Below are 17008 nucleotides of genomic sequence, written 5' to 3' on the forward strand. Positions count from 1 at the left end.
TTGTCAAATAGTCTAGACTATCTCAACATTCTTCCTGACATGCTCCAGAGTATGGCAGAGGATGGAACAAAATGATTTTCTGGGTTTCTGAGCTGAGAAAAATCATGGAGTCCCACAACAAATGCTCTTGTTCTTTTGGGAGCATCCCCAATCTTTGAATTCCAGTTGCTCTTCATTACCACTCTAAGGATGTGCAGGAAAAAAAACCAGCTTTTTTATTGCATTTGGAAAGGTCTGTATCTAAAACTTTTAAAATAAATCTCTCAGGCACAGTGATGTTCAGTACATTGCTTTAATTGTTTTGAATCTGAAAGTTAAATTCTATTACCTTCACCACAACTTGAATATGAACTCCTACGAAATGCTTTTATTTGTCAAGTTGGCTGAGTGAGGAGAGCACTACCCTTACAGGGATTTCAAATCAATCCTATTCCAGGAGGTAACTGCCACTACTAATAAGGATTTTGTTTGCAATTTGCTGCACGATTCCTCAGGATGTCACTTTGCTCATCAAGCAAGCCTGCAGGCACTCACTCCACTCCAAACAATATGAAGCCATTAAATTCTTTTGCCTTGTTAAGAGGAAACACAAACTTCCAACCACCCAAATAGAAAGGTAAGAGGAAAAGTAATGTTCAACCCCATGCAAGTGATTTTATTCCATGTTATTATTTTAGCAATGTGAGCTCCCAACCTCCAGTTTGATCTTTAACTCTTGTGAGACTGTCAGAGTTTTACATATGAAATAAGAATAATATGTTGTGTTTTTTGTTTTTTCCTCAGAAGCAGATCTGCTCTGTTCCCTCCTTATTCTCCATGCTTCCAATAGCTTTTGCTTTTCTGGTACATTGCAAATTAGCCCAAAGATTTCCAGGGGTAGTTCATCACATTGGACTCTCAAAGTGGAAGAGGAGGGAAGTACAACAGAAATGTCATTTTTTGTAGATTGCTCAATGTTATGCCTGATCCAGCCATTTTGGGGGGGGGGGGGGGGGGGGGGGGTTAAAGCATCATCTCATTTGTCCATGTAGATCTATTAACTTCAGGGTATTTCAGCAGATGAATTATAATGCTTTACTCTTGTCTTTTTCTTGCTTACACAGCATGAAATACTTTGACTGCTTTACATGGTGTAATTGGTCACCTTGAAGTCAGGAAAAAAGTGCACTGAGTGTTTGAGAGCTGACCTGTGAGCTCTGCTCTTGTGCTGGAACTACACAGATTCTATTCTGAAACTTCACATATTCTATTAAACTCTGTCTGTTACCACTTCTCCTTGGTAGCTTTTCTAGCTCTAGTGCTCTCCACTGGCATAATTCTTGGCTGTGATCACACCCTGGTAGCACTTGGATATGTTTATCTCCTCTGACTAAAGGGCAGACCTTCCCAGAAATCCATCTCTGATGCTCTGCCCATTTCGACACTGTCTGAGCACTACAGAGAGACTCTGAGCAAAACAAAGCTGTAAATTATTTACCTACTTGATTCTAAACCCAGGCAAGCAATGATTTCATCCCTCCACAGCAAGTCCGTGTAATTTCAGGCAGCCTTGGCAAACACCATTCCAGCTCATGCCCCACCCAGTGCAGTTAATATTTCTGTAAATACTCTGCTTTAAGCTTCATATCAGGCCCTACAAAAGACTTTTGCCTGTTGCCATGGGATTCTGGTCCTCGTTGTAAGAGACAGACAAAATACATTTTGACAGTTCTTTGCTGTAAATATGTTCTTGTTGTAAATTGACCTCTTATTTTGTGTGTGTCTAGGGACATAATTCCCATGAAAACTTTGGGCTGTAGTGCTCCCATTTCTGTAGCACAAACAGGCACATGCATGAAAGGCTGCTCTACAAAAGGCAAATTACATACGTGATTTGGAAAATGTCTGTTTTAAAAGAGAAATACACACATACTATCAGTAGGCTCAGAGCCTACCTTCAAATGTGTATTACAGCATCTCCCTTTGGTGACCTAAACTAAGTTTAAAGTCTCACAATTTAAACTGGTTTCTCAAATTCCAACACTTAAATGCCTTTTCTTTGTAAGTGGAAACCAGACTAGCACGTGTTGAGGCATAAAATATTTCAAGATACAGTTCTGATTTTCTGATCCATTCTGTGTCCCTGTGTATATTCCATAAAAAAAAAATAAATGTTTGAATACATATATTTTCAGGATTCATCCAATCTAACTACTAGACAAACACAATCCCAAATTCTTTTGGTCAATATTGCTTCATCAAAGAGGCTTTGGTTGCATTCCTGTCTTTAAGAAGCAGAAATCCAGGGTTTTTTTTTTCTATGTAGAAATGCATTGTATCATGTGAAGGATCCAGCCAGTTGGGAGATCAAGGTTGCATTGTGTGACAAACCTTTCTACATCTTCCTTTACAACTCCACAGTGATGTTTTAATCACTGACAAATCATCATTAGAAGTTGCATTGGGACCACTGCCACGAAAGGAACCCATTAAAGAGAGCCCCATTCAAGTAATGCTCCCCCATGATGAGTGATGTGTGAGATGTGTCAGTTGACTGAACTTTAACCTATTTATTGCATTCCATGTTTTCAAAAGGTTGCAAGGCACTAAATCAAACACCTTAAAAAGTTTATGCAGCTTCATCAGTCATATATGTGATATACTCAAAGGCCAAAAAAGAATTGTTTGACAAATCCTTTTTCTCACAAAACACTGCCTGCCTTTCATTAGTATTTAACTTTTGCTAACTAAACCTTCATCAGCTTTTTAATTAGTTTCCTGGGGTTTGTTGTCAAAATACCAGTCAGTGCTAACCTGAGTCACACGAGCTGCCTTTCTGAGTATTTGCACAATAAAATGCCAACCCCCCATTTCCAAGACATGTTCATTTAGCAGAGCATTGGATCTGAGGTGATCCAGCTCCTCTATAACTCCTGGACTCCTGATTTAAGAGTGTTTATCCCCAACAAAATCCCTCTCTGTTCTTGCTTGAGTTGAAAGCATTTTACTCCAAGGTGACAGAAACTAAAAGAAACTCTTACCAGGCATATTGGCCTTTTGAACATCATCACTTTGAACTAAAACCTGAGTTTTAGTTTATTTAGTATTAAAGAGATCCCTGAAAATATACTAAACTAAAACTTTTAGTTTTACCCACATGGATTTTTCCTTCATGTATTTTATTTTCCTTTCCCCCACTTTTTTTCTTCCCCTTCTTCTATTTATACTTGAAAGCTATTTATATCCCCTATTCCCATTAAAGCTAAACATTTGTTATTAATTTTAAATGCTTTCTTCATTGTACCACTGAACCATAACGGATTTTTTAGCTAAATTTGTTTTCTTTCATGTCAATGGATTTGGCTTTGGAGATACACAATTAACACAATTTCCTACCAAAATAACCCCACAAAACTCACACAGAAAAAGAACAGAAAAGTATTTTATGTCCAAATATTTGCTAAGAAATTTCTATACCTGTGGGAATTTAGTCCTTCTCAAACACACCATAGTACAGCCTTCTCTTCTCCCATAATGAATATAAACTTGTTATGATACTTGGGCCAGTAGCAACTTGCATTTATTTCTGTATTTACCCACCATCATGCGGCTCAAAAAACAGTTATGCAGCAGTGAATGCAGCATCTTTAACTATGAAAAAAAAAAACAAAAAAAAACCAAAAAACCCCCATAAAATTTAGAAACTCAGTTCCAGCTCCATTCCATAGTGGCAGATCCTACGGGAAAAAAAATAAAATCACAGTTCTACTTGATTTCTTTCCAGATGAAGTAATTTTACTGATCATCCTCAGAGAACCTCTGCTGGATCTGCCACCTATTCTGTGAGCCGTGTATTGTTACATCTAATTAATTCTTTAGTTTTGTTGATATCAAACACTGCATTTTTGACTGCCTTTGTGCTCTGAGCAGATGTTTGCCGAGGCCCTGGGATGTCACTCCTGAGGGGTAAGAACTCCTCAAATCAAGACAACTGCACAGAAATTTGGGGCACAGCATCCATTTTATCTTAAGGAGCTTTCAGCTTCTATACCATGAAGCGTAATTCCGTGAGCAAGGAGTGCCTTTCTGGATCTCGTTGTCCAAGGTAAGTCCATCACAGCTGAATGTTACTCTTGCCAGCCACATTTGAAGGAAATCAGGAATATGCCAGTATTCTGGCTCTGGATCCTAAATGGACCATCTGCTTGAGCTGCCTGCCCAGGTCCTGGACAGAACAAAAGTTCAATTGTGCCTGTCTTCTCTGACAAGAGCACACGACAGTTTCAGTTACAATAAAATAATTTTAAAAAAATTGTAAAAGCTGTATTATTGTCAGTACCACAAACATATTCGTAAGAACTCCACAGCATCTGCATGTGCATCTGAGCTGGGCTGTGTGTCTGTGCTCCAGGGGGCAATTTTTGGAAGGTAATACCAGCATGGACAGGGTGTTTCTTTCTGGAACTGATCACCTATGAACAATGGATACAGATAAAACACGGGAGAAAACGTTCTGGCTTTCCCAACCACTGATCTGTGACCCATGGAGCTGCTCAGGAAACACAATGGAATCGTTTAACGTTTTGGGAACATGCTGCAGGTTTCCAAAATACTTCAGCTGTTTGCTGGGAAAGGTTTGAAGCTACACTGATGAGCTGTGCAAACTAGTGCCCAGCTTTTCAACTGTTCCTATAGATAAGTCCATATAGATACTGTTCATATAAACAAGGGCTCTTATTTGCAGTTGACTTGGCAAACTAAGAAAGACCTAAATACACAAATATACAGAATTTTATCCAAAGTGTCTCCTTTGATGTTGATATAAAGTTTGCAATAAATAAGAGATAAAATATGTAAATATTTGAACAAAAATATAATTAAAAGAAATGAGAGAAACTCCTGTTTTCACAGCTGGACTCAGCTGATTAAGGTAGCCATGACATATTTTCTGTCAAGAAGCCATTCATGTCTATAAAGATACATATCCCAACTTCACTCTCCCAAAACAGCAAATTCATTCTGATTTTATAAGACATACAAGTGCTGCAACTTCACTGATGCCATGGAAGGGATCTGCCTCACTTGGGATACATGCAACAGAGTTTTATTACTTGTTGGAGTTTGGGGGGGGAGGGGTTAATTTTTTTTTTATCACCTACTATTTTTTTTCCAGCTCCTCACTTTCCAATACAACTTAAAACCACTCAGCCTCCCACTAAGTCCATTCCCCAGCAACAATAACTCCATTATAATGAATGTTACAGGAATTATGTTCCCTTACTACTAATAATTTAATTATAAAATCCATCTTGGTATCTTCACTCTCTGTATCCAGCACCAAGTGGACAAGGCTGGGAGGCTCCTCCACTCCCTGGTATATCTCAACCTTGGTGTTGAGGAACTGTCTTCTCCTGGGATAGGAGCCTAATTTATCATCTCTATAATGATGCATGTTTCTTGTATCATCCAGCTGCCTTCTTTGGAAGAAACGGACAGCTAAATAGATTTAAATAGATTATATCCTAATTAATAATTAACATTTAAAGCAGATATACAGAATGGCTCACAGCCAAGTGGGAAATAAACCCCTTTTCTTCAAGCGACAATTAATTTCTTCCAGAGATGAAATGATAAGGAGTACAAGAAAATATTTAGCAACATTTATCTGCACATTGAAATAGAAGTATTATGACCTGAAAAATGTATGGAAAGGTTCCTGACATCTGGTCCTCCTTGATAATATTCTTCCATGGTCCTCAAACAAAATGCTGAATATCATACACATGCCACAAAGCTCCACCTCCTATCCCTAAAGTCTGCTTTTCCCCACTTTTTTTTTCTCCTCTCTGTCTAAAAATTAAATAAAATTTATTAAATTATTCCTATGAAGAAAAAAATCCAGGATTCAGAGGAAAAATCCTTACATTTCTACTTATTCTCAGCAAAGTCTGGAAAAAAGTGAGATTGAACAGTGGCCAGCTTTACAGACCCTCTTACAGCAAAGATTGCAGGACCACTTTGCTGCCACTTTTAAGCTCCAGGCTGCTATGCTGTGAATATAGGAAGAGATATTCCATGGCATATGAAGACAAGCCTGAAAATATGCATTACATATATTTTTTGTAGTAAATAAAGCCTTCTTTCACCCATAATTCCAGCAATGCAATCCATTGCTATTAAACTCAGTGCTTACATTTGCATTTTCTCAATCCCTTTCTATCCAGAGAGCATTTCCTCTTCCCTTCAAGCCCAGCTGCTTTAATCCCAGGGCCCAGAATACAGATACATTTCAGCACTGACAGCAGGAGCAGAGGCCAAGGAGCCAAAGCAAGACCTGCTAAGTCTCAAGGCTGCTGACACTCCCTCTGCCTCAGTCTCCACAGCTGGTATTTCCCTCTAGCCTGCATATTTTGGAAACAGCAGGTAGAGATGGGGTGGTAGCATGTGTTCCTCCCTGACTTTTGACATAATGATGATTTTTACCATCCCTTCCAGTGCAATCCATTCTGTGACTCTATGATGTATTTCAGGTGGAAAAAAAAAGATGAAGGATTCAGGTCTTTTCCAGATAGGGACTGCACCCAGCAAAGGATTTATCTGCTGATGGACACTTTGGTACCACTGCAATAACCCAGATAATTCCAAGCTGTTACCTTGAGCCAAAGCCTACAGGTCAAACTAGCCAAGAGGCTTCAAATGGAAGCTCACATCATCTTTGAGTAAGTGAACATTAAAAGAAAGGAAACAGACTTTATTTTTAAGGCTGTGCTAGGCAAACATCTCATGCAGAAAGTGAATAATAAATATGCTGTGTGCCATGGTAATGTCCGTGGGGGGAGGTAAGGAATTGCTATAAAACATAGTATTCTAACTACTACAGATGTTGCTGCTAGAATTTACAGTTTTCCCTGCGTGCTTATCTCTCCTCACCAGTTTCTGCACGTTGAATCACATTCAAACATAGGCCATTTTAAACCATCTTTTTATTATTTTAACCTTTTTTTTTTTTTAGCTACAATTAATTTCTTCTGTGCTATTCCATAATGTTAAATAGATTCAAGACCTGTATTTACAAGCCACATGCAATCCTATTTTGGCACATGGAAATTACATGCAAATACATTCTAAATTAGTTTGTTTATCACTCCAGAATTCTAATCCAAAGGTTTTGTTTTTTAAATTTAGTTTTTATTCTGACATGTTTACAAATGAGTTTGACTCTGGAAAACAACTTCATAAACTCAGGGTTAGCTATGCAATTAGAAGTGGCATCTGGGTATCATAAAACCTGGAAAACAATATTTACATCTTTTGTAAATCCAAGATTCCATCTTTATTTTTCCTCCCTTAAATTCATCATTTCAAAATATTGCTGTTATTTTTGTATGAGGACAAACAACAAGAACTCATTTTTATATCCAATGACCCTTCTCTCCAACAAGTAATTCATAGGGTAGCACTGGATAAAATGCATAAAGTAGAAGATTTCGTTATTTAAAAAAAAAAGAAAAAAAAAAGAAAAAAGAGAGAGAAAATGAAAAATAACTGAATTAACATTGATCATGACTTTTCAACAACGTTTCTTATTATTACGGCCAGGCAAAGTCTCCTGTGGGTAGTAAAGCTTTCCCATGTATTATTAGCCCTCTACAGAAAGCTATGAAAAGACACAAATCTGTTTTGTCAAAGGACAGAAGAGCATTTAGTTATAAGAGAAAGTATGGCCATAATCCATTGTGGGGTTGAAGGTGAAGAAAACAGAACCATAACACGAAGCCTTAAGAGAGTAATACCCTGCAGTTAATTGCTGAGCACCACGGCCGGGCTGCGCAGAGAGCTCACTCCCAGGGCAGCCTGACGTCTCCACGGTCTGTATTTATGAGCAGCAGCACTGCTGCCTGGCAGCTCTGCTCGTGCTGGGTGTGAACACCACGGCTCCTGCTTCCAGGGGCATTTTTTGGGATGCCACAAGTGACCACGCAGCGAGTGTGAAAACCAGCGCCCTGACAGATGTGTCCCCCAGAGGTGGGAATGCCTTGCTCGGCTGGGCTGCTGCTGGTGGTACAGCCCAGAGCCCAGATGAGACCATGTAGGAAAGTTTTCCAGTGTATAGAAAGAATTTTGAGTGCCTGGATGACAAAACCTGAGCCCATCTCCCGGAGTGAGGAGGTTCAGTTCAGGATCAGCGTGAAGTCGCTCTCGCTGTCAAGTTTGTCCAACCTTTTACAAGAATTAGGGGTTTGGTCCAAGCCAACTGCAGTTTAAGTGCTCTGGATCAGATCCCAAAGCAAACGTGCAGCAGGTCTAAGTAAGGATTCCTTTTGCATCCAGCCTCGGGCCCTACACCCTCACGGTCCCTGGAAGGAAGGTGGGTTCAGCACAGGGGATAGGCAGAAGCACAGCAGAATTTTGCATCACTGTGAGGCTCCCTGGAGGATGGGCAGGAAAATCAGGGTCTCTATAGATAATCCTTCCTTCCTTCCTTCCTTCCTTCCTTCCTTCCTTCCTTCCTTCCTTCCTTCCTTCCTTCCTTCCTTCCTTCCTTCCTTCCTTCCTTCCTTCCTTCCTTCCTTCCTTCCTTCCTTCCTTTCTTCCTTCCTTCCTTCCTTCCAGTAGTCCCCAGAGGATAAGGACAAGGGATACAGCTGTGCAACAGGGCAGGTAATATAATAAAGCATCAAGAATAACACAATTTCCTGCTATCTCCTCGGTATTTTGAGGACAGTTATTTTCACTTTGATTCATATGGCCCAGAAATGTGACTCTGGTTTATGTTGCCTTCCCCCTTATCCTCTCTGCTTTGTGCCCCCTCCCCTCCTCTGCCTGGCTTCTCTGACAGCACTCTCTGTCCTGGCATTCACAGCATCTTTGCAGTCCAGTGCAGGGTCTTGTGCAACGTCAGGAACAGACCGTGGTGTTAGAACAGTAATTCACCTTCCTTTAACCCACTTCTTAAGGACACTGCAGTGCTACTACTGCCTAACAGTCCTCACGTTATCTCATTTAGCAGCAGCTCAAATGATTCCCTCCAAAACTGCACTGAGCTGTGTGATGAACAAGTCTCTTTTCCACCATGGCTTATGCTGCACTTACAGTCTGAATTCACAGAACCAGCACACCTTCCCCATTCAAATGTCTACTAAAAATTCCTTTGTTACAAGCTCAAAATAATAATAAGGGCTCTGGGTTATCCTTTCTCGTGGGTTTCCCTGTGACCTTGGCTGACTGCTTTAACAGAAATGTTCTGCATACAAAAAAAAAAAAATGAGCCCACTGGCAGTCCTTAGAAACAAATGAGCTTAGGAAAAGTCCTTTGTGCAGTTCCAGCTCCCCTCTTCCTCAGTCCCACTCATTGTTGCTGTATAATCACCACTGTTTTTGCCATCTTCTGTTACATCAGAGATTGGAGGAAAGGGGGAGCAAAGAGACAGTTCTATGAAAATAACATTTTATTTTTGACATTTTCTTTCCATGTTTCCCATCCACTGCCCTGAGCTTTGTCTGCTTAAGTTGCCAACTATTCAGGAGCACCTTGGTGTCACTGCATCCAGCAGGATGACACCCCTGTGGACTGGGGTACAGGGATGCTGCTAATAATGAAATAAAGCACAGTTGCTAGGTAGGAAAAAAAAAAATAAAATAAACCCCACAAGGTAAGATTCAGGCCCAGGTGCAATTTCAGCTGAAATGACAGTACCCTAAAGGCAGTGAAAAAAAGGACTTGGTGCTTTTCTGTCTCTGGCACAGCACCCAAGAAATGGGGCTTGGAGGCATCTGTCCCCACACTGGTGAGGCTGCAGCACAGCTCTGCTGTTCAGGGCTCTGCTGGCTCATGCATTTCTGCACTGTGTTCTTTTTTGTAGCATCAATATAATCCTCTGCTGCCTTATCGATATTTAATACACTGACTTCTACTTAGTTTTGTTCAGGTCACACAGCAAGAAGAAATGTGCCTAAGTGAAGAGTGACAGGTGACCTCGAAAATTAAAATTTCATTAAAAAGGAAGAACATTTTCCATCCTTTCTAAAAACATCTGATACTGGAGAAATAAGGGGTTTATGAGGAAAAAAAGTTTCTATTTTAAGTTTTCCCTGAGCTTATGCAAAAAGAGAAGCACAGTACACCTGTGCACAGACTTGCTCCTTTTCAGTCCCTCTAAATGAGTGAGAGGCTCATTCTGCACATTGTGAAGTAAAACAGAAAGTATTATGTGCAAACATTTACAGCATAAAAAACCTTGTCACCTGGGATACTTGCTGCTTCTGAAAATTCTGATCAAAGATAAGAACCAAGACAGCTCACTGTAATCAATTATGCACAGATAGTCCTCAGCCTATGTGCAATTCATAAAAATAATACTAAAAACACAATGTGGATTTACATGCAGAAATGAAATATGGACATGGTTAGAGCACTAATCTTCTGATTACTATCTGAAATTGGCAATCCCAGCCGTTTGAGCAAGTCTCTGGCTAGAAACTGTTCCCTTGAAGAAATTCCCAGCTGTCCTTCAGCAGCTCCTGCTCACACCAGAGGAGCTGCAGAGCCACAGCCCAGGACTGGAGGTGACAGGAGGCAGCACCCAGGGAGTCAGTGCTGCAACAGCCTGGACATGGGTTTTATGTCTGTGCAGGCAGAGATGATTAATGCCCCCCCACATCCCCAAAGCCCTCAGGGTGCACAGGGAGCCATTATTTGACAATCTGACTGAATTTAACAGAACAGTGCCGGTCCCATGTGTAGCAGTGTCCCCTGTACGTGCACCCCCTATACAAGGAGTGACCAGAGGCAGTGGTCACTGGTCACCCTCCCACATTGACCACTAAATCCAAAAGGGAAGTTGAAGATGTATCCAGGTTTCAGGTACGTATGAACATGCTACAGCTGTTGTCCTCACAAATACCAAATTCACACTTTGAGGTCTTTTCTACGTCTTTTCCACTCACTTATAATGCTAAAGTCAAGGAATTAATGTTGCAATATCAATCCTCTCATCAACTTTCCACTCCCCAAAACCTGTAAAATATTTAGATTTCCACATGAGGATTTGTTCCTGTTTTTCTGTAGCTGACATACTTTCATCACAGGTCTTACACATTTTTGCCCAGGTGAGCCCCAAAGAGTACCTGGTGACTTAATGAGCAGATCATTTACTGCTCATAAGCAAAGATACTGTCTCTTTAAAGGTTATTTGAAGGTTGATTGCTATCTTATTGCTTATATCCTGCAAATCTATTCAGCCTTATGAATGAATTTGACCTTTTTATACTTACTGGGGGAAAAAAACAGAACAGAAGTTAATTTAGAGCTCTATAATACAACACTTTTTCCCAGAGAAATGAAAGGGCATTCAAATCGATACCTGCACAATAACACTCTGATGAATGTTTGCACCCAATTTTCTCATTTTGCTAACTTGAGACTGGGCATTTTGAATAGTTCTCAAAGAACATATTCTTTATGTGCTGTGAAGTATGTGGTATTGTGTCCAAACAATGCTAGAGGATAATCATTATAGGAGTGTCACTGGGCCTGAAAAGGTCAGTTAGTTAGAAATGTCAGCTTTCAATGCAACTGTGCCGGACCTTCCCATGTAAGGATCCAATTAAAGGGACATGCCAAGGTGCATGGAAACACCATGGTGACCCGGAATAATAATAAGGGATTGTGGTAAAGCTTGATATTTTTCTTCAAAAGTAATGGATTAGCCTTTAGAATATCATCTCTTCAGTCTTATTTTGATTTTGCAAATATCACTTCTTCTTGTATCCAAAAAAAAGGTCACTTTTTTAAATGCAAAGGTGGGGATGAAACAGCATTACTAAAAGCAAACATTCTACAGCCAAATGGGGATAAAGTTCTGGTTTCATTATTGAATCAAAAGTGTCATTTCAGGAAAACTCAAAACTGGGATGTTTGAGATGGATGTGGGTGATCTTTGGAGACACAGGTGGAGATAGGTCAGGGGACAGGCAGAAAGATCAGGGAGAACTTATTCTCTTGGGACATGGTGTGAGGGAAGGGAAAAGGGAAGTGGAGTAGAAGGCATCTCTGCAGTTATAATTCTCACAAACGCAGAGGTAAAACTGAGAGTTAGGAAGGTACTGATCTGCATGAATGAGTAATTACAAGCAACAATATTATTTCTCCTTATCACAGCAAATGGAAATTCTTACAGCTCTGCAGACACTGTAAAGATGAGAAATTGGATATAGCAGAATTTCCTAATTAGCCTCAGGACAGCTGAAGCCAACCTAATGGCACAAAAAGAGGAAAAAGAGTCCAGGTCTTCACTCTGCTCTCTGTTAGTACAATCATCTTGCTAAAGTTTCATCAAGTCTGGAACAAACTTCTTCCTGTAGCCTTATGGCTCAGCTAAGACAGACACATGGGACTTCCACTTTCAGCTGAGATTTTAGCATTTATATTTTATTTTTGTGGTACAGAAGTTCTTGTACTGTGGGTTCAGACAAACCTTTTGGGGTCTATTGTCTTGCTGAGATTCTAAATCCCCCTGTTATCTCATATTATTGTGGGCAAATAGGTGGATTAATACCTAGTGATATGGGAAATAATACACTGAGCATTTAGACTCAATTATTACTGGAATTCTAAGTAATTTCTTTTTTCCACCAGCTTTGCAAGTAAAAGAGTATGTAAAGCTTAACTAACAAATATCAGCAGTGGTTATGTTTGCCTGTTTAAAATCTTCACTGTCATCCTTTGACACATACTTAGACCAAAATCAATGTGCTATTAATTAATAAGGACTTGCAAAAAAAAAAAAAACCAAACCAAAAAAAACAGTCCCCGAGTTTTAGCAGCAAACAACTTTCTGTCATATTTTATTAGTTGGTATCATTTTTACTAATACCTGTCTTATAGCTTCATGACTTTGAGTTCATATTATTTTCATGCTTCAATTAGAAAGAAGTTGATAGCCAGACTATCCAGAAAGGTAATGGAAAAGTCTTGTAGCAGGGCTTAGTGGTGGAATTTATAGTGGAATGAAACTTTGAAATATACTATAAAACTTCTCCTTCCTTTACGTACTTTTACTTGAGGTCTTATAAGCAGTAATATGTAGAAATGCAAAACTTAATCAGCTAAAAAATATAGCAAATCCCACATATCACTTTATGCAATGCCAGGAGAGCAGAAATATATTTTCCTAACCAGAGGAAATTAACTAGGCAACAGTCCTATATCTATAATTTAAAGCAGTAAAATATGTATGGCAGAAGCTAAAGCCACCTTAAAAGAATTCAGGGTAGCAGTATATCACAAATTAATGAAATGGAGACATTTTTAGAGCATGCAGCACTGATGATATTAAAGGGGAGACAATATTTCACCACATAGATCAGACTGATAAATACTTTTAAAATCAAGCTTTTTTCCCTGTTTGAAAGTGTAAGAGCTTGAACAGTAGGAAGGAAGCACGTACAAACCATTAATATTTCTGATCAAATCTCAGTGGAGATTAGGATTATTTTACTGTGTCCCTGCCTGTAACGCTGTGATGTAGTTTACACATTAGGAAAATCTAAGTAAGTCAAAAGCCAGGAATTATGGAGTCAGCACTTGCATTTTTTTCATCTAAAACACAGTTGAAAGAAACTTTAAAAAAATACTTTATATTCTGTGCTGTAGCCAAGATGGACACTATGGAATATTCAACTACCCCAGGTTTTTTAAATGCAATCAATTTACTGCTGCCAAATGTAGTAGGTTTATATACATCTGGGAAACATGCACCTACGGTGCTGATGAATTTCTCCTGACATTGCACTGATTTCAAGAGAATGTTATTTTAAATTGGCAGTAGAGAGACTGGTAGAGAAGGATAAAGCCCTGAGGATGGCTGAATCAAAGAGAATTTCAAAAGAATTTTCCTGATGGTTCTTGGATAATATCACATGTTAGCTATTTTCAAAGCCAATAGTTTCCAACACACTTCCATTTATGGTATCAATAATTAAAAAATACTTCAGTGGGAGAGGAACTTACCTTACTGAGAAGAGAAATTGGAAAGCTGTATTATTATCATAAACACAGGAGATGCAAAAAGCTGTGTCTCCATGGAAAAGCTATGGAAACAGGGGTATCTTATTTGCAGCTATTGAGTGGTTACCACAAAATGTGTTGTGATTGCATGTGCGTGTTCAAAGTGCTACTAGAACATGATCACAGAGAAATGAAGGGCAGATCCTCATCTCCTTTGTGCAACAAGGCCAAATTAACTACCTCAAGCTTTGGTCCTAAACCTCAAAGACAACTGGAATAGCATTAAGGAAATGTTTTGGATCCAATTCAGAGGTAAAGCTGAGTTTAAAGAAAATTTAAATTACCAAAACTTAAATCTCATTATGTCCCACTCCCTGCCAGCAAGTCCCTGCCAGCTCCTAATGAATTTTTAACATCCTTCCCCCACCCCACTGCGCACATCAGCTCTGACTCGGGCACCCTGAACTGTACAGCTGCACTCTAATTGTACCTCACATGTCAAGGGGCAAGAAGAAAGGAGTGTGGCGAGAGCACTGATAAATTTAACTTAACATTCCTCCAGCTACTCAGCAGCAAGGCAGAGCAGTGAACTCCCTTCCACATTTTACAGGGGTGTCAGTTACTTCAAAGGAATACATTTGAGCACGAGGGAGTCTGGTTTGTTCCCAGCTTATGCATCATTTGTGTCTGGCTGTTTCTGGAGATCCACAGCAAAGCAAAGACTTCCTCCAGTTTGGGGCGCAGTGTGGAGCTCTCCATGCCTGCTTTATTAGGGTGCTGGAAGGGGTGAGCCCTGCATGTTGCATACAAACCGTGCAGTTGGAGCTGCAGCTCCAGCCCTCTGTGTTTCTTCCTGCTTTTTTTTTACTTTTGCTCAGACTTCTCTCAGTCCAGGGTATAGATTAATGGTCTATACCTCTTCAGTTTTGTGTACAGATGTGCTTTTAAGCCCAGAACCTGTTCAGCCAGATTTCAGGAAGCCAAGCACACATTGCTTGGGGGTTGGAAGCCATGTGGAGCAGGGCAAGAGACAGTGCTGGGTCACCCTCGGTGTGCGTTCAGCACATCACGGGCAGGGGTGAGGGTCAGGGAATAGGAAACCAGCACAAATTCTGACCCTTCAGTGATTCCTGGGGAATCATGCAACAGCCATGGCCACGGGGAGCAGGGTGACTGCCATGAGACAATGTTAAGGTTTTTGTGATTCCACAAACGCTCTTTAAATGTTTTGGTGCCTGAGTCTCAACAACATTTAACTTACATTAATGGCATTATTTTACCTTGAAATTAATCTCATTAATTGGCTGACCAGTTTTTAGAAATTGTTTTAGTGGCACACGAAGAGCTGTTGTACTATCTCCAAGGGATCACCATCCATTCTTGATTAAAGGTGGAAAAACTGGTTCAAGATCTTCACACACAAACAAGAAAGAGAGATGATATTCATTGTGACAGGGGTGCAAATCTCAGAGGTCACCTTTTCTTTTGAAGCCCTTTGTCTATTCTTACAATTAAGCAATAGGGTTTTGGTGGCCGACCCCCCTTGTGGGATGCAGAGGACTTTCACAGCTCTAACTAAAGCTGTGTGACCTCTGCCAAAAGCAAAGGCTGCCTGCCTGCGGCAAGGTGGAGAACAGAAACAAGTCCCAGAGGATTGTCAGGTGCAACTAAACAGCTCAGCCCCTCATTTGAATCAGTAAATTAAGGGTTGACAGTGATTATGGCTGATCTCAGCCATCATAACTGATATCACGACTTTGTAAAAGCAGACCCTCAATGTCAGATCTTAGAGCTAGGACTCAAAGAATTAAATATTTTAAAGTAGCAGTCTCCAAAGACAGATAAAAGCCCCAAGGCTATGATTTATTTTATTTTATTTTTGTATTTGTAGGGCTGAAACCAGACCCTTTAATCCACAGACTGACATTTTCCAATCCTACTAGGAATTGAGTGCCTAACTTTTTCAACCCCTTTGAAAAATCTCAGCTTTAGGCTTTTTTGGTAAGTTTGGCCTGATCCAGCACCAAGCTTCTTTTGAAAATGCCTCTGCTGAAGGTAAAACTACAGACACTTTATTACGTAATCAGGAACAAGTATTATTTTTCCCCCAAGTATCCAGTTATGGTAGATTTCTGGTAAAATATCAAAGGGTAAAACTTGCATTTCAGAAAAGGTATGCATTATAGAAAGCTTCCCCTCCTCTTTTAGTGCAGCATGCCTACCTACACAGTTATTGAAGATCCTCCTAACTAATTGCTGTGTTCATTTAGTAGATCACTTTATTAAAAAGAGATCTGAAATTACAGCTACTTACTGAATACACCTATGCACAAACTCAATCCAAATGACGCTTTTACAGTATCAGAAATTATGAGAAATGTATCATAAGTTTGTTTCACAGAAAAATCTCATATTAAGTCATTCTGGTCCCCAACCCTCTTTTTCTCTTATTGAAAAAGTGCCTGTGGACTTTGGTGCCCTTATCCAAGATCTGAGTGTGTGCTATGATTAAGACCTTCAGAGATATTTTTTTTTTTGCTTTTTCCTCTAGAAACGTGGAATGCTGAAGATATGGAAAATGAAAAATGTGCCATGTTTGTCCTTGAAGTTACAGTTAGAATAGTGACAATAGCTGTATCACACTGTATTGTTGCTTTTATCAGCAAGTGCCCTGAGCATACATTAACATAATTGCAAACTGCGTGAAAAGTGAACATGCAAAAATGTGATGCAATTGCCAATAGCCTCAAACATCTGTCCCAACAAAGTGTTCCTCCTCCTTATTTTAATACTTATTATTTTAACAAGGTTAGTGAAGGAGAAACCATGTCACAGATTATATCTACATTTAGAGTGTCAGAACAATTATTGATGCAAAATTGTTATCCAAGCAAATGTGTGTCACATTTTGTTCACTTCCCATAACACCTGTTCACTCTGCAAACACATTATTACCAGTTAAGGCCAGAATTCATTAGTCCCAGTTAAAGCCCACCTGAAAGCTTAATTCGTACACATATC

At 39.7% G+C, this 17008-nt stretch overlaps 1 protein-coding gene across 1 annotated transcript in view; it reads right to left on the reverse strand.

Moving 5' to 3' along the window:
• AGBL4 (AGBL carboxypeptidase 4) overlaps positions 1-17008 on the reverse strand; it is an 848931-nt gene that overhangs the window by 382098 nt on the left and 449825 nt on the right. The gene's annotated exons all lie outside the window — the stretch shown is intronic.

This window comes from Cinclus cinclus, chromosome 8, assembly GCF_963662255.1.
Source record: "Cinclus cinclus chromosome 8, bCinCin1.1, whole genome shotgun sequence".
NCBI lineage: Eukaryota > Metazoa > Chordata > Aves > Passeriformes > Cinclidae > Cinclus > Cinclus cinclus.